Source organism: Suncus etruscus, chromosome 4, assembly GCF_024139225.1.
Source record: "Suncus etruscus isolate mSunEtr1 chromosome 4, mSunEtr1.pri.cur, whole genome shotgun sequence".
Classification (NCBI taxonomy): Eukaryota; Metazoa; Chordata; class Mammalia; order Eulipotyphla; family Soricidae; genus Suncus; species Suncus etruscus.
The window spans coordinates 11,114,963-11,137,426 of NC_064851.1; the positions used below are offsets into that span (position 1 = coordinate 11,114,963).

Sequence of the window (22,464 nt, forward strand, 5' to 3'; positions counted from 1 at the left end):
AGTCTTGTTCTATAGTTCTTCTGAAGAGGCAGGACCCTCCCACCCCCCACCCCCGACCCCCACCCCCCCGAGGAAAAAAAAGAGTTAGAAAATTGGTTGTTAATTTGTATAGGCATAGTAAAAGTTGGGAAATAAAAAAGGAAACAAAAAACATCTAGGAGCAAGTAAGATGATGAGAAAAAATTGTTTAATTATTAGGACTCATTGCCGGTGAGTGTTGGGGGCTGTTAGAGCTAGAGAGCAAAATGGAGTCTCTGATGCCTGAGAAACCAAAGGCCTGTGTACTTGACAGGGCTGCTACTGTGGCATTTACCCCATGGACCTAAAAGAAATGTTAACCAAACAAGTCACAAGATGCTCCAGTAAAACCGCCCGAGTTGCTAAGATAAGATCACATCCTGTTAAGCTACCACATTGTGAAAGAATGTCTGTGCGATATAAGTCTGTGCGATTATAAATCTATGCGATATAAGGTATGTTGTAAAACTGGAAAGTCCATCCTGCACGACCCCCCTACTTTTCTATACCATGGAAAAGTACTGAAAGCTACTTCCTTTATGCTTGTAGAATATAAGCTTGTCTTGCTTTAATAAACTTTAGCTCTTGATCAGCAAGCTTGACTTGAGCTCATTTCTTTCTCAGCCTCTTTCCACCTTTTTAGGTCGGATCCTGCTTGTGACCCTACGAATTACTTCGTGATCCTCAGTCCACCCTGCGGGCAGGGAAACAGAGGTCGCAGGTGAGGGTACACTTGACTATAAAAGCATTTACATCACAAAGCAATCAGCTTTTTTGCATATTGTCCTTAAAAAATCATAAATTTTTTCAGACTTCTCAACATAAACATTAGAACCTTTATGCAGATATAACTCATTTGAAGTAAGTCGCTCAATATCCTTACATCAAATACTGTAACACAAATCTAGAGCATCAAGTTTCTTTTTTTCAGAAACTTCTCTAAACAAACTCATAAGAACTTTTCTGCAGATAGTTTGAAAATAAGTTTGCTAAAACATTCTTATAATGAGCACTTTCATAAGAGTCTAGAGTATCCAAGTCCTTTTCCATAGGTTCTGTGGGCAAAAACATTAAAACATTTTTGCAGACATACTTCATTTGAGAATAAGTTGCTACCAAAAAAAAAAAAAAATGAAAGGGCCCAGAGAGATAGCACAGCGGTGTTTGCCTTGCAAGCAGCCGATGCAGGACTAAAAGTGGTTGTTCGAATCTGGTGTCCCATATGGTCCCCCTGTGCCTGCCAGGAGCCTATTTCTGAGCAGACAGCCAGGAGTAACCTCTGAGCACCGCTGGGTGTGGCCCAAAAGACCAAAAAAAAAAAAAAAAAAAAAAAGAGAATAAGTTGCTAATATACACAACCAAGCATCAAAGCAAAGGGAAACATTCACTAGGATAGCCAACAACCATTACACATCTGACAATACGCAGTTCCCCAGAAACTGTGCAAACTAGTATTAAACCACTAAAGTTGGACACATAATTTTCTGTTTGCAGTGGGGCATAGAACATAACAGTAGTTATGACATCTACTCCAGGTAGAACACCACAGTTTAAACAGTAATATAGTGATCAATACAAATAGAACTAAGAGAGTGACCTAGAGGAAAGTTCTTATTTGGAGGTTGGCCAGGTGCAGGAGGTTCTGAAAGCAGCTTCTCCTCAGCTGAGCTTTGACTGGGCTTGGTTTCTTCATCTTCACCTTCCGTGGTAGACTGAGGTCACTTGGGACAGAAAACCCCTGCTGTACCTGGGCTGGAATCTGGGTGGGGCTGGGACCTTCTCAGCTCCCTGCTATTGGTCACCCTCCAATGGAATGGGGGTTGTATCTTTGATTTCTACCCCATCAGTGATCCCAATAAACTGCTGCAGATTGGGGAGCCAAGGCCCCTCGCACAAGTGCCTCAGTAGAAGAAAGGCAATGGACATTGGCCATCTGGGTTGCTACCCAAAGTCTTCAGCTCTCTCCCTTTTCACTGCCTGTTTCCGTCCCACCCTCGGGGCATCTGCCACCATAAATCACAGGGCTGGAGCAGCTGAGCAGGCCAGGGATGAATCAGCAGAACCCATATCGGTTGGAAGCATATCAGTTACCTTTTACTGATTCCACCAAGTCCAGATATATTAGCAGGTTTTGGTCCCCTCTCTCCTTTCATGATATCAACCTCTTCCCCATTCTTCCCCATCTCCCCCGTCTTCCCCATCTCCAACAGTACACAGAAGATTCCTGGGATTGTTTTTCTTAATAGCCATCCCATGAGTAGAGACATCTTTCTTCAGTGTCATTTCTGTTGATAAATCCATAACCACTCTGGACATTGAACCATTTGACAGTGCCCAGGACTTGGTGTTGCCAACACCAGCTTGTTCTTCTGACTCCAGGCTTGAGATGTGGAGGTCTCTCTGGTAGAGCTGTATTCCAGACTCTGTCTGCAGAGGCATAGCCCAGATCATCATCCTTGAGAGATGGTGGTCTCTCTGGTTTAGTGCCAATAGTGAATGATAAAAATTATTAGCCCTGGGAAGGCCTTTAGGTCAAAAACTCCAACAAGATTGGGCACCCTACCCCTCTTGAGACATGTTTGCAGGGAGAATCTCTAGGGAGCCCTGGCACATCTAGTTCAGAGTGAGAAATGCAGGTAGATGGACCAAGAGCAACATAAAGCCATTCATAAGGGGGGACCCATATTACACTGATGTTCCAGTGAAAGGCACAGCCCATATATATCTCACCATCATGGTGATTATCTGCCAAGAGGTCAGGCACTCACCATCGTTTGGGATCTTCTTAGGACCTTGTTGGAGCACCAGATGTAAAATAAAACCTCATGCCATATTTCCCTCATGATCTTTCCATTGACCAGTTCAATTTGGCTGGGAGAAGGAGAGTCCAATGAGAAAGTAACGTACCTATCCAAGTGAACTTTTACAAGTCAAAGTGGTTTGATGTGAAAAGCAAAGGAAGTTGGGGAACTTCTGCCTTTGTTTTGGGTAAAAGGCAGTGTGTTATCTCACACTGTCCTGATGCCCCCAAAGCTGCTAGAAATGTATGAGTCAAAAGCTCAATATACATCATCTCCTATTAACCCTTGCAGCTGCTCTGGGTCAGCTTCTGGCGTGGATATTCTGAACCAGGAGATGAAAATATAGAACACTAGTTCTTTAGCACATCTTCCAGGGAAAACCAAGTATGGATTGAGGGACACATAAGGAGTTTGGCTGCTTTGGTTACTTACCAGTCAGTGGCTTAAGAGTTAGGAGGCCCATACCTCTGTCTCTCTATCTCTCTCTCTTTTGGTCTCTTGTCTCTTTTTCTGACATAAGGACAAAGAAACCCAAAAAATGCTATAGAACCCTCGTTAGAGGTTTGAGAGCCCCCCAATCCAGAAGCAATTTTTTTTTTTTTGGTTTGGGTCACACCTGGCTGCACTCAGGGGTTACTCCTGGCAGGCTCAGGGGATCATACAGACTGTTGGGGATTGAAACTCAGTCTGTCCTGAGTTGGCCACAGGCAGGGCCAAACCCCCTACCATTGTGCTACAGATCTGACCATTTTTGTTTATTTTTGGACACAACCAGAGGTGCTCAGGGTTTACTCAGGGCTCTACCCCCAAGGTCCATTCCTGAGAGGGGGTTTTGGGCACTCTACATGGTGCCGAGAACTGAACCCAAGTCAGCGGCACGCAAACATGCACCCTACCCTTTCTATCCTATCACTCCAACACCCAGAGGCTTATTTTCTCTATACAAATACCAAATTCTGTGCCACCTCAAATTTGTATGAGAATTTTTATCTTGGCTATATGTTTTTTGTTGCACTTTTAAACCTATCAAAAATGATATTCTTTGCTTATTTCAGGAACGGATGACCAGATTAGGACCCTGGCCTGAAAATGCACAATGAGCAGAGGTTTGCCAGAGAAGTGTTGATTCCACCCAGTTCCCTTCTGGACACATTTCACTACCCCCAAAGTCTTTCTAGTTGGAAAATCACCCCCACAGTGCCTTATCTTCAACCCCAGGTCAACAAGACTTTATTAAAACAGAGTCTCTGCATGAAGTAATCCAAGTAAACCAGGCTGAGGGTTGCAACACAGATAGTCTGGCTATCTTGTACTTAGTATGTCCACCAAACTGCCTGCCAGAAACTATTTTGAGAACAAAAGACCACCCCAGGTGGGCATCTCTCCTGAGCCTTTCTTGCCCAGGTTTCTTAAAAAGACAATCTTTGTTTGGGGTGAAACCAACTGGTCAATGAACAGATACAAAGAACCCAGGGAATGATCTTTATTTTGGGTAAAAACAAGGTGAAACCTAACATACTTAGATACTAAACATTTGCAATCCCAGAGAGCAGTGTCCAAGAATGAGCTGGACCACATTGACAGTGCTTGGGCTTCTCCAAGGCTTGGTTAGAGATCCTTATCAGGCCCAATTTCTTGATTTAAAAGATCAAGATCTTCCATTGAGGTCTACTCTGACACTGGAGGAATTTTTATTTTGATAAAATACCACACCCAACTGTGCTTGCTTGCTAGCTCTATGCTCTATGCTCCAAGGGAAGTTTCTGTGATCAGGGTCAGACCAAGGTCAGCCACATGCAAGGCACCAGTGCCCTTACCCCCTTTTCTCTCTCCCTGGGCCTATGGAGGATTATATTTAATTTAAAAAGTGTTCCTTTACTTCCCCAATATAAAACTTCACCAGTCTAGGGTAAGATGAGCCACATTTGGAATTCATTAATGTGTCTATAAGACACCCACACCCTCCTCCAGTCATGCTTTCTGTTTATATTTTAGGGACCCAGAATTGTATTCTATACATTACACAGCAGCTTGCTTCTTGCCCCAATTTTTATTTCGAGGATGCTCCGTGGAAATTCTGGTTATTTGGTATCAGGCTGGGTTTAACCTTTCTGTCTGGGTGTAAACCATAATGTTATCAACCCATTGTACCACTGATCTACAGATGAATTGTTATTCTATCCTAATTTCCTGGCCATAAATATTTTCCTACTCCCTTATAAATCAGACCTTTTGTTTTCAGGTTTCCATTGCCCCCCAGAGTGATAGAGTTCTCATTCACATTGCCAGAGTCTTACCCCATCCTGATTTCCCCACCTGCACTCTGAGACACCCCCACCTGCCTTGTTCCTTACACTGCCCTGCACATTCCTCAATTGGCCTTCCAGAGGAAGAGGCACAAAATACAGAGCACAAGTCCTTCTGCAAAGGAGGACTGACACCAAGAACCCTAACAGGCAGTGGGGAAAGGGCTCAAGGGAGATGCCGAGACCTGGAGCATATTCTCGGTCGGGAAGTGCTTGGAATGGGCAAGTGCCTATCGTGTTGTTAAGACGCTCTGTGGTCTGAAAAGCAAATGGACATAGATATCAGCAGTGGTGCCAATCGTCTGTCACTCAGGCTCTATGCTATATGGAGAATGACTTACAAGACCCATTGTCTATCCCTATTTCTTCTGAAAACCTGAATCTGATGATAGCATGATACTGAGTGCTGAACAGAAGCCCTACCACCCAGAAATGACCCCCGCACACCCCAAAAGGATCTTTTTTGCCTCCTTTTTTGAAGCAACAGCCACTGCATTTATTCATGCATCCTCGTTCAGATAGATAGTAGTGAGTATCCCGACCTATCAAATGAGCTTGAACCTCTGGATGAAGGATTGAACACCTGGACTAACAGGTGTCAACCCCAAGTATCCCACACCCCATGCATAGCAATGTGCTGAGATAAGAGCCAAGCCCCTGTCTGCCCCCTCATGGAGCTGGCCTAGATCACTACTGGAGGGCCACCCTGAGCTCCCCTTCCCAGCCAGGCCCCCAAAGAGGAACGACACTATGACTTTAGGGCCCAAGGCTCTCTGAACACTTTCAAACATCTCATTGAAGGTGCGTTCAGGTGTGAGTGGGCCCAAGGGGAGAAGGAGGTATTTGACTAGGAAGAAATAGGAAGGACTCTGGGCTCTTACATACCCGCAGTGTCACTCCCTCTCTGACAGTGGCCCTCCCCAACACTTCTCCCCAATTACTCAATTAACATGAGCTGGAGTGAAATGATAGTTCATATGTCTAAGCATGGTCCCTGGGACAAAGCATTTTGTGGATAATAGAGAGAGCCCATGAGACTGCGGCCCAACTTCTCCCCCTTGAAAGAACCCAAGCTTTATGCCAGCAAGGTAGATGCCGAGCATGATGGATGAGAAGGAAGAACATGGATACAGGACACACAGATCTGTGTCCTTGACATTCCAGGTGGGTCATTAAATACCAGAGAGGCCTGGAGAAAATCACTGCACCTCTCTGGGTCCATTGATTCTTCTTTAAGAAGAAATAGGCCCAAGGCAAGGTCCAAAAATTTTTTTGGCTAGGCCATCATCTGCTAAGTGCCCATTCAGAGAACCTGCCACAGGGAAAGACACTGGAGGTGGTCATCTGCATTTCAAAGCAGAGCACCAGGGGACTTGCAAAAGGAAGGCAGAAGCCATGGCTCTCTCTCCCCACCATGGTGGCTGGCTAATCAGAGAAAGCTCCTGGACACTCATTTCCCCCCACCCCTATGCTAGAGGCAAACAAACCCACCCCAAAACCAGAAAGCTCCAGCTCAAGGACGATTATAAAATTATGACTCTTCGTAGTCATCACCTATATCTTGGGCACACAGGAGCCTGGGTTCTGCATATGACTGGAGATAAGATGGGGCCTCCCACTCAAGGAACTTTGGTGTGGCACCTGAGACCTTCATGTCACTTCTTTCCAAGATGCCAGCCTCCTTGGAAAGGAACAATGCAAGACAGTAGCTTTGTGAGAGGCTACTAGCTTTTCTTCATCTCACCTTATGCAACCTTGTCTTTTATACTGGTGAACTACTTGGAATGTCTGGAATATTTGCCGTGGCCATTATGGGACTTTTTTAAAAACTTAAAACTTTAACTCTGAAATCAAATCACTTCTTGTTGAACTTTGAACATTTTGTCATGTGTTGCTGATGTTTTACTGTTTACTTTAACTGAACTAATTCCTGTACACCACAACAAATTATCCAACTTGTACCTTCTTCATACTTTTGGTTTTAAGACTTCTGGTTTTTTCTATCAATGGGCCCTTTTTTGGTTTGACTAAATCATGACTACAATTGGCATTGGTCAATTCTAATGGCCCTGGAGCAAAAAGAAAGGAATGCCTAATAACTAGAGCCCTTCTGTTTGCATACTCTGAGCTTGATATTGGAACTGAGGAAAAAAATCTCAAGTAAAAAAAGCTGTGTTTGGGAGGGATGTTTTATTAAAATTATTGATGTGCATTAAAAATCAGTATACATGCAAGAAACATGAACCCAATCTGTACTAGTCTGATCATTCTCACTATGAAATCTTTGTTGGGTTGGCTCTTCAAGATGTGTTCTACCTTCAACATGCATGGATGGCTCTTGCTTCCTTGTCTTCCTGAATCATTTCATTTTTAACTCTTGAGAAGTCCAGGTTCTCTCTTGAACATGGATTTCCACTCTTTTTTTTTTCCCTCTTGCATCATTCTAAGCAACGTTCCTTTCATTAAAACTCTTGTTTCAAATCAAATCAACAACCCCCTAGCAAATGACCTTACAATGACTGTTGCAAGGATCTATGATCAAGAATCTGGAGAAAGTAGAAGAAGCCAGAGAAACAGACCTGAAGGCTTTATCTTTCTGACTTCAGGTGTGGCTCAGATCCTTGTGGACAACCACCCAAACAATAGCTCTGGTTGAGTTGCCAGGAAGAACAACAGAAAGTTTAGGTGACAGGGTAAAAATGTTGCCTAAAGGAAAAAGGGCTAAGTCAGCCTTACATGTCTTAGATGTGGCCAATCCTTGTTCAGTTCCCCCCAGGACTAAATGATCCCCCATCTAACAAAGAGTGGCAGTGGATAATCCAGATAACCCCAGACACACACAAGGTCAGAAGACCCTGCACAGACATAGCATTAGTGAATGCTCTGGATAATCCCAGGCACAATTGGTATGGTTACAATTGGCATTGGTCAATGTAATGGCCGGGAGCAAAAGGAAAGGGAATACCTAATAACTATAGCACTTCTGTTCGCAGACCCTGAGCTTGATCTTGGAATGAAGGGAAAAAATCTCAAGTAAAGAACACATACAGAGCCAGTAGCAGCACTGGACTTTTGAACCAGGGTGGGACAAGAATCACCAAGAAGGGTCCCCCTGCCCCTGCCACTGCTGCTCCCCAAGGGGGAATGGCTCCCTCAGGAAAGAGGTAGCTTCAGTGAACTGGAACCTTCAGTTCTTGTGCTGATTTTCACAGAGGGAGAAGCAAAAAGCAGCAGCCTCTAGAAAGCTGAGCCAGCTCCCGGGAGTTGGATACTTATGGGGATATAGGGAGGGAAGATCCTTCCCCTGCAACCTGGGAATGAAGGGGTTATTTTTCCAAAAATGACTTTAAGAACATAAGCCACATGGTTTGGACCTCATTATCCATTCTTTCAACTTCCTGTCCCTCAGCCCTGCCACAGTGCTGGATGGATCTTTTCTGGTACAAGGGCCGTGGGAGGGGGAAGAGATGCTGGGGAACCAGAGATTTCTAGCAAGCCAACTTGCATTGCCATCCCAAACTTCAGTCTTAGGGCTAAAGTGATGAGACCCCCACCCTGCCTTCCACACCACCTAAATGTTGAACCATCCAGAAACTCTTCCCGCAGCTTAGTCTATGGCCAAACCACCCTGACTGTGCTCCACCTCGTTTTGAGCTCTGAAGCTAAGCAGGGTCGGGCCTGGTTTAGTACTTGCATAGGAGTAACTCCAGCAACCTAGAAATGCCAAGGTTCTAGAGAGCACAGAGTAGAGCAGTGGGACTTAAGCATCTAATCAGACCAGAAAAAACCCACGATTCCTGTAATAGAAACCAGCTCACTGAGTCACTCACGACCTGATGGGGTCCGACCTTCAGAGCAGTCTTATGAACAGAAATTTGAGTATTTTAAACAACAGCCAGACCTGGTTGGAAGAAACGTTTGAAGTCCTTCAGCCCACTGTTGAGCAAAGGTCCCCCAGATTCTCTCAGTCTGAAGTAAGAAAGCATGTATTTCTTCTGGACTTTATCCTTCAGAAATAAAACCCCCACCATGTAAAAAGATTAAATAAACCCCATCCTTTTCCCCCAGGTCACCCCTTTTCCCTCACTCCTCTGAACCAGCATCTTCACAGACAGTTTCCGACTTGCCCTCTGCTCCCCCCCGGCCCAGACCCAAAAAGAACCCAGAAACAAGGCCAATTAACCAAGCCAGCATCCTTTTCTTCTGAGCTAAAGAAAATCAGCCAAAGAATGACAAGAGTTTGCTGAAGTCCACTGGCTCTGGAGTGGTTCCCCTCTGAGATAGGGATAGGGAGCCTGCCATCACGGAGCTTCCAATCAGAATGAGCAGATTTTTTTTTTTAACAAGGAAACTTTTTATTTTCCATTTTCCTCAAGATATTAAGCTGGGGTTTTATATAGTCTCAGTTCTTTTCCTTTTTTTTTTTTTTTTTTTTGTTGCTATTTTTGTTGTTTTCCAATTTATTCCATTCTAGCCACTCAGTGGCTGGAGCCACTGGGTTCCTGGTATTAAAATAATGCCAAAAGAAGTAGCTGGTGCCCCAGGTGCCTGGCCCACTCTGAACACCTCCCCCCACCCAAAAAAAATAGGAGAAAGCATAAAATAAAACCAAAAGGAGGAAGCAATTCAGATCATGTTTTTCTTCAAGCCTGGCGGGGAACTACAACAGTCTTGTGTGTAACAGAAGTTCCAATGGGGGAGAAGCCAGGGCCTGCAAGAAGGTCAGCCTGCCAGCCCCCTGAGGATGGCGCCCTCATTACTGCTGCAGTCAAGTCTCTCCAGCAGGAAGGCACTGTGGCCCGCACTCCCTCTCTGCCCCAGTGCACATGGGGCTGTTCCAATAAAACATGGAGGACAGGGCACAAAGAGGAGGGTCTCTCAGGTCTTTAGGGAGAAGCTGGGCTAGGGGAAGTGAGGAAGGTCACTGCTCAGCTATGGTCTCTGGTCCGGATCTTCACTGCTGCTGCTCTCCAGAACAGAAAAATAAGCCCCCAAAACGTCCCATTCCAGACTTAAATACATAAGGAAAGGAAATGTTTGAATGTCACCTTGAGGGTGGGGGTTAATTCCGTGTCTGGGCAGCTGCTTAGTCACTAAATGTTTAGTGAGAACCCCTTCAGCCTGTAGAGGAGCAGTTGATGAGGAAAGAGAGATCTGATACATTAGTGGTATCAGGAAATTAAAGACATGGACCCCCTCCTGGAGGAGACAGTGGAGATGGACAGAGCTGGCAGAGAAACAAGGCCCTGGAGGCACAGGAGAACCCGAGGGCCATGTTGGCTGCTAGGGAAACAATGAAGGGGCCACCTTAGGTCCTAGAATGCCCTGGTGGCAGGAGAATCAAGACCACAGGATTCCTGATCATCAGGGCCCCTACACCAGCTTTCGATCTTGACCACAGAACACAGGAAGTGGAGGGAGGGGCCCGTTCTGGGCCTTTCCAGAGAATGGTCGTGGGGAGGAACTAGAGATCACTGTGGCAACTTCTGGGCAAGCTCTGAAGCATTGAGGAGATTGAGAAAGGTCCCTTCTTTAGCATGGACAGACCCACCCTCAATCACATTTCCACCTCTCCCTGGAGTCCAATGCCACGGGTCCCTGAGTGGGAAGTCCCATAGAAACAGACTTTCCAACAAGGGGTGCTGTCTGGGAACCTGGTGGGGGTGGTGACACATGCCCATGAAATAGCCTTGGTTGCATGGGAAAGGACTGATGAGGATGCAGAGATTAAGAGTTACCCAAAATCTTTCAAGAAGTCACAGAACCCTTGATGCCCAAAGGCAAGTGAAAGGGCTAGACCCAGCAACATCTTGATAAGGCAGTTGGCCTTTGAAAACACCACTGAAGTCTGCCAAAGGGTTTTGTGCCCCATTAGGGAGAGGGATGTTAGGGGAGAACTGAAAGTGTGTTGGATCCTTGGTTTCCTTTCTCATCAGACATATATAAGTGCCCAGGAGGCCTACACAGTCCAGAGGCAGGCTGGAAGACCAGTCCGTCCAAGTAGAGAATGTAGAGCCTCACCCAACCATGCATTTTTGAGGCTACCACCTGAACCTTGATAATAGAGAGAAGGTGGTAGACTAAGTGGTGGTAGTTAGGAAGCATTCACATCTGGGTCCCCTTCTGGGACCCTGGCGCTTTGCTAGAGTTGAAGAAATCAAGGCTTGCCGGTCAGGAGTAGGTGAAGCTCCGCTAAGAGCCCCACCATGTAGACATAATATTTCACTTGGAAGAGCACAACACAGAGAGTCATAGAGAGGTCAAGTGATAGTCACGTCACCCAAGCCACCCTCACATGTGTAGCAACCTTCAGGGAATCACAATAGCCACAGGGTTGCTGGAGGGCCTTGGAAGCCCCACTAAGGAGTTGACACTTTATTCTGAAGGCACAGGGGAAACCCTAAGCCCTTTTAAAAGTTTTTTTTTTAATTTGCTTGGCTTTAGTTTTGTCTTTCTAAAGTGCAAGAAGTTTGTTCTGACCAATCCCAGCCCCCACCTCCCCACCATGGTGGAGAATGGAAAGGAATCATTGAAAAATGAAGCCAGGGAACAGAACAGGTTTGCTGCTACCACTATGTAGAATTCCCTCCACCCCCTCCACACCCCAGTCTCTACCCTAGATTAGATGGGGCTGAGGCAGTCTCTACCCCAGATGAGATGTGCAGGGGCAGTTTAGGGAAGGCCATGCAAAGAAAGGACATCCTTGGGACTAAGAAGATAAAATCAGCTAAATGGGGCTGCAGCATGTGACTGGTTAAGTCGAGGAATGAGAAGCAGCAGCAAAACAAACATCTGGCATCTGTCTGGTGAAGCATGGCGTGTCATGGAAGAAATAATACAATGCAGAGAACCTTTTCAAGAACATCGGCTGGAAAGCCCAAGGGAACAGAGAGAGAGCTGTGACGGAAAGGCCCAGAGTCACAACCCAACAGCTTTTGGTTGGATTTTGAAATTCTTCTCAAAAGAACCAGGGCTGTTTTCAGGCCACACGTGGAGGCAAAGATGAGAATTTTTAAAGGCAATCTGTGGCTCTGCGCCCCTTACCCCATCTTGGATGTCATTCCCCTAAAAGGGGATTTCATCCTTTAAAGCAAAGAAACCTTTCTATTAAAGACTCCTGTATCTCCTTGAGAAGCAATAGGGTGTGGGGGTAAGAAACCAAGCTAGAGGATGTGTTGGTGGAGATTATATTGATGGCTGTTGCTTGGAAGCCGGCTGGGTTTTCCAAACAGCTCTGCTGCCAAGACCTTGGCGTTCTCCCTGCCTATTTTATTCCATTAAACCTGTACTGAAAAGTGCTTGCTTGGGCAGCACACATACTAAAACTGTTCTGAAAAAAACCCTTGTCAGGCCAGTAGTTCCTATGTGGCAATAGGTGGGGTTAAGTAGGCATTTTCATTACACATGTACCCCACCACAACACGCACACCCTACCAGAGAACAAGAAGAGGAGAGGGCTCAGAGCTGCAGAAATGCATTTGCCTTGATCAAAAATGAGAGATAGTTAACCCATTGAGCAGGAGAAGACCCCAGAACACTGTATGTCCCCCACAACAGAGATGTGACTGTCCAGCAGGAAGAAGAGAGGATTTGAGGCTTTTTCTTTTCAACAGACACTCAGGGAAGGAAGCCTGTTTGGCTGGCAAGTGACAAAAGAATGAATCTCTAATGGTGGAAGGTAGAGCAACAGAGGCCAAGCTGCCACATCTCTCTTCTAGGAACACATGTTCCTGAGCAAAGGGGGGGGGGGTTGTCATCAGAAATGACCCAGCACTGTGGACGTTGAAGGGAAGGACAAGGAAGTCCAGACCAATTGCTCCACGTCCTTTTGGAAAAATAAACCCTCAGTTTCTCTCTTGTCCACACCCCCAATAAGGGAGATCAGACCGAATTCAGCTTAACATGTTGACTATGGAGCTATGAACTAGATCCTTGTGTCACGCAACTAGGTGAAAGGCATAAGGAAGAGAAGCACGGTTAGTGGGTACAAAAGGTGGAGGGTGACCCCTTTTCCACCTATAATCTAATCATAGCACAGAACCAAGATCCTATGCACCCCACTCTTTTTAGGTGCAGAAAAGGTATCTGATGCATGGATGGACTAAGGAGAGTCCCTCATTTCAAGAGACACTCAGGGAAGGCTGCCTAGCTGGCAAGTGGCAAAAGAATAAATCTCTAAGCATCTGCTCTTGCTGGACCAAAGCAAGAATCTGGGGGAGCAAGAGCATCCCTTGTGCTTTCAGAAACATGTTTTCTTAGTACTTTAGTACCCTTTACAAGTTAGCCCATAAATCCAATGGATATCCAAAGAAACCATAGGAGCTTGAGATGGGTTCGGGGATTGGTATGGAGAGAGATTCAGTGTCTCGTTCCTGTTCTTGGTTGCTAAACTCTCTGGGGTAATGGTGGGAAGTCTATCCAGAACCCATCATAAATGAGAGGATTTCTTTGGTCTGGGTTATATTTCTATGAATTTTATCAGGAGTGAATGTTCCAAACGTACCATCAAGCTGAGAGGAATTTATAGGCTTCTGGCTCAGGGTGGCACAAGAGGTGGGGTGGGGTGGTGGTTCAGGCTCTCCTGAAAAGCATATGGGCAGAATTGACGGCACAGGGAAGGCTCCAGAGGATTATATGTTAAGCTGAACTCGGTATAGTGATGAGGGCACAGCAAAACTACACACTCTAGTGTAATCTTGCAGAAGAGCTGAAGAGCAGAAAATTGCCCCAGAGCAGTAGATGCCCCCCCCACAACAGAGAGGTGACTTTAAGTCCAGAGGAAGAAGAGCTAATTTGTGGTGGGAACAGTAGAAGAACCAAACTTAAGAAGGCAGGTAAGGGTTTGAGTTGTCAACTAGTGGTCTTGGCTTGGGGGATTCAGCCCAAAGGATTGGGCAGAGAGTGGGAAGCCCAAAGTATTGGGCAGAGAGTGGGAAAGCCCAAAGGATTGGGCAGAGAGTGGGGAACCCCCAGCACCCTTCACCCTTATAAGGTACTTTTCCAGTGGCCCCATAGCACTGACCAATAGGCAGCCCTTTCTCACCTTTGGACCACGTGAAAGTGTTAAAATGTGTGGTTTTTTGGGGGGATGGTTCCTCTGCAGTGGCTGAAATGGGCAGCCAGACAAGCAAAGGACTTTAAAATATTTGAGGGCAAGAAGACAAGATGGCCCAGGAGGAAAAGGCTAGTGGTTCATTTGTAACTGAAAGCAGTGAGATTGACAGTGTTGGCCTAGTTGGAACCCTAGAAATAACCCTAGAAGTCTGAGCAGGATGGAGATCATCTCAAGCCCTATGACTTTCCCCCACCCCCAGCTGAGCCAAAGCACCCAGTGAGTCCTCACTGAGTCAGCACCCTAGCTCTGAAAAAATCTGTATGTCGGGGGGTACCCTGCCTTTCACCCACCTAGAACCTTCCCACAGTACCTTTCCATGGCTTGTTTCAGACTGGCAAGTGTGGCCCAGTTGGGTAAGCAACTGGCACAATCAAAGCTGCATCTTTAAAAGATGGGTGAGGTTTAGGCCCCCAAGGACAGGTCGTCCTTCATCTTGTCCAGGATGATAGAGAAGGGGAGATAGGGGCAGCTTCTTATTTCCAATTTTTGAATTTTGAGTTTTTGTCACTCCAAATCCCTGTAGCCCAAGCACAGTCTCTGATACCAGCTGCTAAGGGCCTTTAAAGATCTGGAGGATGGGACTCGGTCTTGGAGATAAGCTTTCAACTGAAACAAATTTTCCCTAGTCCTTGCTAAAAATTACAGTTTTCATGTCAGGGCCCCCTTCTGTTTCTGTTTGACGGTTAATGGAGCCAATTGATACTCTGACAATTAATATCTCCTGTTGACAGTTAATAACTTATTTTGTAGATGCTTAACAAAGTCTATAAAAGGCCCACATGTCTTGGTCTGGGGCTCTCACTCTCTGCTCTCTGTGGCTCTCTGCCTCAGTTTGTGTTGAGCCTGCCCAGCAATGCTGGATGTATTGCACCAGCATGGTGGATAATAAACCCTTTGCAATTGTATGAGAGAGTGGCTTGGAATTCTCCTTGAGCACACCATTGGTCGGGCTGACCTCGACAATTTCAGGGCTCTGCCACCAATACCCCCAGACTCCTCAAAGTAGCCAGCCATGGGTTGATCTGGTGCCTTGATTTTAGGGGGATAGAGAAGGACCTTGCAAAGTCCCAGTCCATGACATCACTGACATTATGACATCATAGGTGTGTGTGTGTGTGTGTGTGCCAATGACTTGCAGTGAAAAGAGGAACAGCTGGGTCCAACCCTCCTGGTACCCTCCTCACACCCCATCACCCTGATCATCCCGACTTAGTAACTCCAGCTCTGAACTCGAGTACTCTTTGTCAGATCTCTTGCTGGGAAATAAAACAGTCCTCGGTTATTGCCCCACTCCCAACAGTTGAGGGAAAGAAGGCTTAGCAGTTCAGTAACTTGTCCTGATGTTACACATCTGCAAGTGGCAGAACCCAGGTACCAAGCTCGAGTTATCCTCCATCCAACCAACCAACACCCACCCCAACCCATCCTCCTGGCTCCACTCAGCAGCAGGAAAGGCAGACAGGCAAATCTATACAGTATCCTAGTTTATCTAGTCCACACATGAACCCCTTAGAAAATGCATTGGCAGCTATCAGGCCAATAATGTGAGTCCCCAGTTCTAGCTGGCTTCGGGGGGGAGGGGGAGTGGGAGAGACATCTGACCTGGTTTATGGACAATGGCCTGGCTGAGGCTTAGCATAAAAATGGCACAGATATGGGGCTTGCATTATAGTGATCTAAGTGCATTCTCCCAAGAAGCAAACTTTAACAGGTGGTGTGAGAGATTTGGGGAACACTGAACAGAACCAGCAGCAGATGTAGAAGGGAAAATACAGAAATCACACATTGGTGGCCATAGGACCTGAAGAGCTAAAGACAAAGGAGTGGCAAGTCCTGTAGGATGGTGGATTGTTTGGGGTACCTGGGGACCCAGACCCCAGTGCCCAGGCACTATTGCTTGGCTTCAAGTCATATTCCAAAGAGTTGGAAGCCAGCCTGCCATCAGGGTTTAAGGGGCCCTGATACAAGACTGGTGTTCCCTCAATTTCCAGAAATACCCTTTCAATAAATCCTCATTATTTGTGGTAACTGTAGAATTTTTCTGGGTGTGTAGGGAGAGGATTGAGGGGGACTGAGAGCAGGAGAGGGATGGCAGAGGCACCATCACACTCCAGGCAGTCCATATTTTTGTTTTCCCTCTAACCTGCCCTTCCTGTTCTTGCGGGGGTCAAGATGCAGCTGTCCTGGGCTCTTATCACTCCCCGCTCATCTCTGAAAAGGCAAAGACGCAAAGACAGGACACACAAGCATAGGCCCCTCATCACCACCACCTCTAGCTTCTCCAGGAAGAAGACACAATCCTTTTCTGCTCCCTGGCACCCTGATCTAGAAACCCTCAACTCGTAAGACATTGTCAGTGACATTGGTGGTGGTGTCATGGGTGGCCCCAATAAAAAGCCACCCCACCCCTAACCCCCCGTGAGGAACCAGATCTTTTTACCAGTTGCTGGTTTGAACTTAGACCATTTACATTTTTTCTTTTGGGTTTGGTTTTAAAATGGCCTAGGTCTACTAGACTTCTAAAAGGCAAGCCCCAGTAGGAACTTGGGGTTTCCTGGAGAGCAGGTCAAAGGTGGGTAAGATCAGAGGACTAACCTACCCACATTCACAAAGTTTAGGTTAAAGAAAGGCCTCATTGTTCTCTGTCCTGGCCCCCCTAAAAAGCTCCAGAGTAGCCCGTCCACCAGAGGTAGCAGTCTGTTCCCCCTCACACAGGCCCTCCCAGCTTCCCATGCCTCTTCCTCTGGCCTGGCTAGACTGAGCCCTAGAGCTCTGGTGCAGGCCAGCTGGAAGCTTTTGGCTATGCTCAGAGAGAAGCATTGTAACCCAGCGCCCATCTGGGAAAGAATCCAGATGACAAGCACCCACAAATCACCCCTCCCCAGAAAATGGGCTTTGGTAAAATCACAAACATTCCTATAACTGAGGAAGCTGCCCAGGTTCTCCCCCCACCCCACCCCAACTCCCCTCCACACACCCCAGAGCCAGAGAGAGGACCTAGGAGATGGGAGATATTGTATATCCTTTAGCTCCCCTCTTGCTCCCCTACCCCACCCAATATCTAATTTTTCTCTCTCCTGTACTAGAGATCAACTTATCTGCCCCTCCAAATGGGGATGGGGATTTCATGTGTATTATACAAAATGTTTAACCTGAGGAATAGTTTAGTATATTCACCAAGTGGTGCAACTATCTCCACTATCTTGTTCCAAACATTGTCATCACTGCTGTCCTCCTAGACCATTCCCCCAACAAAGCAAGCTCATGCCATTCTCATTTTTCCTGTGTGACCCAAGCAGAGAGCTTCATGGGCCTTCTGTGACTCTTTGTTCTCACTTATTCTCAACCTTTGCAGAGTCAAGGATATGCTCTGACATTGGGGGTCTAGCTTATTGGACTGCTATGCCTCCCTTCCCCTGCCAAGCTTGCATCTCTCTAAGTGCTCCATAACTCAAGGTGCCCATCTTGCAGGAAAATATTATACATTCTTGTAAAAACCAATGAGAGATGCGTGAGAAAAAGAGAGGCTTGGGGAGCTCGGCAATATCTCACTGCCTGGCCTCCAATTTCTTGGCTCTGTTTTTCCATTATTATTGTTTCTGGCCTTCGACTTACACACTCATATATGTATTGATTGCTTCATTTCCATGGTGTGATTCTTTAAACCAAGCCATTTATTTTTTTTTAATATGAAACACTTCACGAATTTGCGTGTCATCCTTGCGCTAGCCAAAGCCATTTATAGCTCAGTCTCCCACTCATAGTTCTGGAGATTTGGTAGAAAGAGTTGGTGGAAAGAAAGGAGAAAAATAGCCTTGCCATTTTTCCAGCATGGAAGCCTGGAAAAACAGCTGAAAGGGAGACAAAAGCCAAGGGTGCCAGAAGGAGTAAAGAAGTGGCTGCTAGGAAAAGGCTTAGCATAGACGCCATGTGAGAAAATGTCGATGTTATGTTAGGACTGTGAAATAAAGCTGGCTGATTCCTGCATCTTGATCTTGCTTTGGGAATCTCTCCACCCTCACCTTGTAACCTTCAGACCCACCAGGCCATAGGTGCTGTGGGAGCCCAGCCAAGCCAAGAAAGGTCTCATCATCCCCACACCAATTCTAGGACTCTTTAATTTATATTAAGAGTCTCATGCTATACCAACGGAACTAGGCAGGCTCTTTAATTTATATTAAAACAACATTGCCTCTCTCCCCAAATTTAGGAACTAGCCTGCTGGGGTCATGGGAGACCTCACAGTGGCATAATCACACAATCACTCACATTAGTTCAGACTTTGCTGGGACCACCAGGGAGACAAAAGACAAGATCTCATTCATCAGCTTATCTAAGCACAGGATCTCCCCAATAAGAGTTTCCCTCAAGCAAGTTACAAAATGATCAAGAGCAGAGTTGCATTCACAATCCCAAAAGGATAGGTGCTGGGTCTTGGGCATCTTCTAGATAAAATGGCCCGCACAGGCCACCACCACTGCCCCGCTGCTAGTAACAGCTGGCCAAAGGCTCCCCATCTCCCCCATCCTCCCCCCCAAATCACACCATCCACTAATACCCCAGGTTCTGCTGATAGTTTCTCTATACTGGGTCTGCCTGCCTGCCTTGCAGCCAAATGAACATTTTTTTTTTTTTTTTTTTTTTTTTGGTTTTTGGGCCACACCCAGTGACGCTCAGGGGTTACTCCTGGCTATGCGCTCAGAAGTCGCTCCTGGCTTGGGGGACCATATGGGATGCCGGGGATTCGAACCGCGGTCCGTCCTAGGCTAGCGCAGGTAAGGCAGGCACCTTACCTTTAGCGCCACCGCCCGGCCCCCCAAATGAACATTTTGACACAATCACAACCATGTTCTCAGCACCTCTTTTGAGGGGTCTTGCTAGCAATTCAAGTGTTCCCACAGGCTCAAAGGAAGCCCATACTTTCACTCAAAAAGAAGACTTTCATGTCCACTGTGCTGGCTCAGGAAAGGTCAGCCCAGGGGTATAACTCAGCTTCAAATGTTCCTTGAGACCCTCCAATGTCCACATTTTTTTTCAGACTTGGTGCCAGCTGAGGAAGGTGGGGATGCAAGGGAAGCCTTCTGAACAGCATGCCAGATTTAGGTAGGTTTGGTCTGTTCCAGCCCTCAAAGACGGCTTCTCTCTCTCTCCCTCTAGGAAAGGCCTTTGGCAGAAAGCTCAAGTCGGTGGATACTGTCTCTAGCCCCAAGAGGCTGAAGATTCCAGTGATTAGTGTTTTTCCTGTCTTTCCCATCTGCCTACAGTTCTGTTACAAGCTTTTAGGGGAAAAGACCAGCCAGTTCCATCACACCCAATGTGTCTTTCCAAAACTGGCTTTTCAACACTCTATGGTTGTTTTTCAGTTGAATTAGTTTTTGTTGTGGTTCTTTATGTGGGTTGTACTCAAGGATCATCAGCCCTCTCTCGTTTCTCTGTGTACACTTTCCTTCTTTTTTCCTTTTTCCAAGGAAGTCAGCAGGACTTCCTAGGATCTGCTTTGCCAATGCATAATGGAACATATCATGGGAAATGTCTGATGAAATGAATGAACCCAACTCTCTCTCTGTCAGAAACTTGGGTTGTGTATGAGGAAACTTCTTGCTCTCATGTAGGAGAGATGCTAGGTTACAAGGGGATTTATATACAGTAAGGGCATGCTTCTGTCCAATAGAAAGCAGGGCAGTTGGTAGCTTCAGTTAATTCAGTTGGTGAGGCCAGTAGCTCTGAGGTTGAACTGGGGAGGCTGGGGGATGGGCTTTTAAAGGAAAAAGTTGACCTAGATTCAAGAGCTCAGTTCATGTGTCCAAGAAAATAATTTAACAAAAAAACTTTTTTTATTTGTTTAACAAATAATGCCAAAGCCTCTTGTTAGTCTTTTGCTTCCATACCCTTCCCAAAAACTTGAGCCTGGGTGCTAAGTGGCTCAAGTTTTCCATGGTCCAGGTTTTCTGGAAGTAAAGCAATAACTGAAATAGGGGGAAGATAAAAGCTTATAGACATTGCCTTGAGCTATCTGCAAAAAATTAAAATAAATCTTTGCTGGAACTCAGTTAAGGATTTGTGAATTAGACCTAGGTTTGTTGAGTTACTAGCTCAATAAATGACTGGGGAGGTGCTTAATGAATGTTTGCTGGAGTCTGAAAATCACTTTCCCCATAATGAAAGGCTCAGCATCCTTAGGCCACAACTTACTAGAACAATTTTGAGCCTGGGGGTCCTAGGACTGAAGGCATATCTTAGTAAGACTGAAATGTAAAGAATTGGCCCTCTTTTCCTGGCCCTCAGTTCCACATAGGTGCTTTAAAAAAACAACGTCTTTTCGTACTTTGCCATTTTGAAATTAACTGAAAACTTGCTTCCCCCCCAACCCCCGACACTGTCCCAGGAGCTGAGAATGGGGGGTCAGTTTTGGGGTCTGAAATTGAGAAGCCCCCAAGTTTGAGTCCTCATACTACCTGTGACACTTTGGGCAAATTACTTAACCTCTCTAACTCTCAAATTTCTTCAGTCTATAATATGGGGGAAACATCAAGTACTTAGTAGAGTGTCAGAGATCTAGTTAGTGTTCAATAAATGTTGCTTTTTCTTATTTTTTGGTTTTGGGGCCATACCTGGAGACACCCGGGTTACTCTTGGCTATACTCAGAAATCGTCCCTGGCTTGGGGGGGGGGGACCATATGGATTGGATGGGGGGATGGAACTGCGGTCCGTCCTAGGCTAGCATGGGCAAGCCTTACCGCTTGCGACACCACTCCAGACCCAATAAATGTTTCTTTTTCTTACTCCCTACACCTCATTCCGCCATTCTCTTCCTATTGGTTCTCTTTCATAGTCTCTAAAGACAGCATTGGCCTGAAAGGCCAGGGTGCAGAGTGATCAGGAAAATGAGGTCATTTGGAACAGACCAGAAGTGTTGTACAAGGATGAGTGTCCAAGCAGTGAATAGCCTGGTCTTTTGAAAAGCATAACTAGAAGCTGCTGAGAACTGTAGTCACACATAGATTTCTAAGAAATTACAATTGTGTGGATTCCTACATTTGACCTGTCAAAGGTGGACTTAAAGGTGGTTTGAAAAATAATAGCCCCAAGAATGATCTACAATGACACCCAGACTGGCCAGATATATTGAATAATTAGCCAAATGGCCCCAGAAAGGTTTGGAATGGGTTCAAAGTTCAAGCCTGTGAAAGTTTTATTACATTTATAGTGTAGTGGAAATATAATGAAATACAATTCAAATATCATTTGAATAGAGATCATCATAGGAACATTCTTCAAGATTGTCACTAAATCCCATGCAAGAACGAAAGATGCCTCCATAGTTCAGACAGTGATAAATATTATGCCCTCTGCCCTTTCACTAACTGCTCCAGAGGTGGAAAATGGAGGCCAAGGGAGAGCTCACATACACCAGTCAGGGTGCTGCATCCTCTCCTCAATTTAGACCATCCTGGTCATTTTCAAGAGACTTTCCTCTTCGAAGGTATCTTCTGATCTTGGTCACCAATACAGGTGTGAGAGCACAGTACAAATAAAGGCAGCCAAAAAAAGCTTCCAAAAAGCACTTGTGCTTTGTTAGGGAGTTTCTCGGGGAAGCCCCCCAGAGCATGGTGGCCTGTAGAATTCATATAGTTGTCCTCACATGCACAAGGCAAGGAAATTGGAGGTCTTGGCAGTGTCTGTTGGCTTGAACTCAAGCCAGTTAAGTAGGTAAATAACATAGCTTCACTGGTTCTTGGGAGCAGGTAAAAGAGGTGAGGAGATGTGGGTAGGAATAATGGAGATTTGATTTTATAACTTCATCCCAGAAGCAACAGGGAAGTGCAGCTGAGAGCTCCAGTCTAGACCTAGGTAGACCAAATAGTAAATGTTTGGGAGCTTTCTACAGATGCTCTTCAATTTTCTAATGAGTCAGATGAGGATCAAATGATCTAAACTGTTGTCCTGTTTTCTGGAAGATTTTAGGAAGCAAGTGGGTCTCTACAAGGAGAAGCTGAAAGAGCAGAGACCCCACTCTCAGCTCACCAAGAGACATGAGCAATAAATAATAAGCATTACTTGTGCCATTGGCTATAGCCATTGGAGATTCCCAACAGCAAGGGAGGGGGGAAGAAACTGAATGGCAAGGGAGTCAGTCATATTTAAGTGAAGCCTCTCTGAACATATTGGCAAATAAACCAGACACTGAGCTATTTTCCAGAGTCTTGGAAACCCTCTATTCTA

General features: G+C 45.8%; 1 pseudogene; it reads right to left on the reverse strand.

Moving 5' to 3' along the window:
• Positions 1–638: 638 nt before the first annotated feature.
• The window catches only part of LOC126006940 (hsc70-interacting protein-like), a 47,478-nt pseudogene continuing 25,652 nt past the window's right edge, over positions 639–22,464 (reverse strand).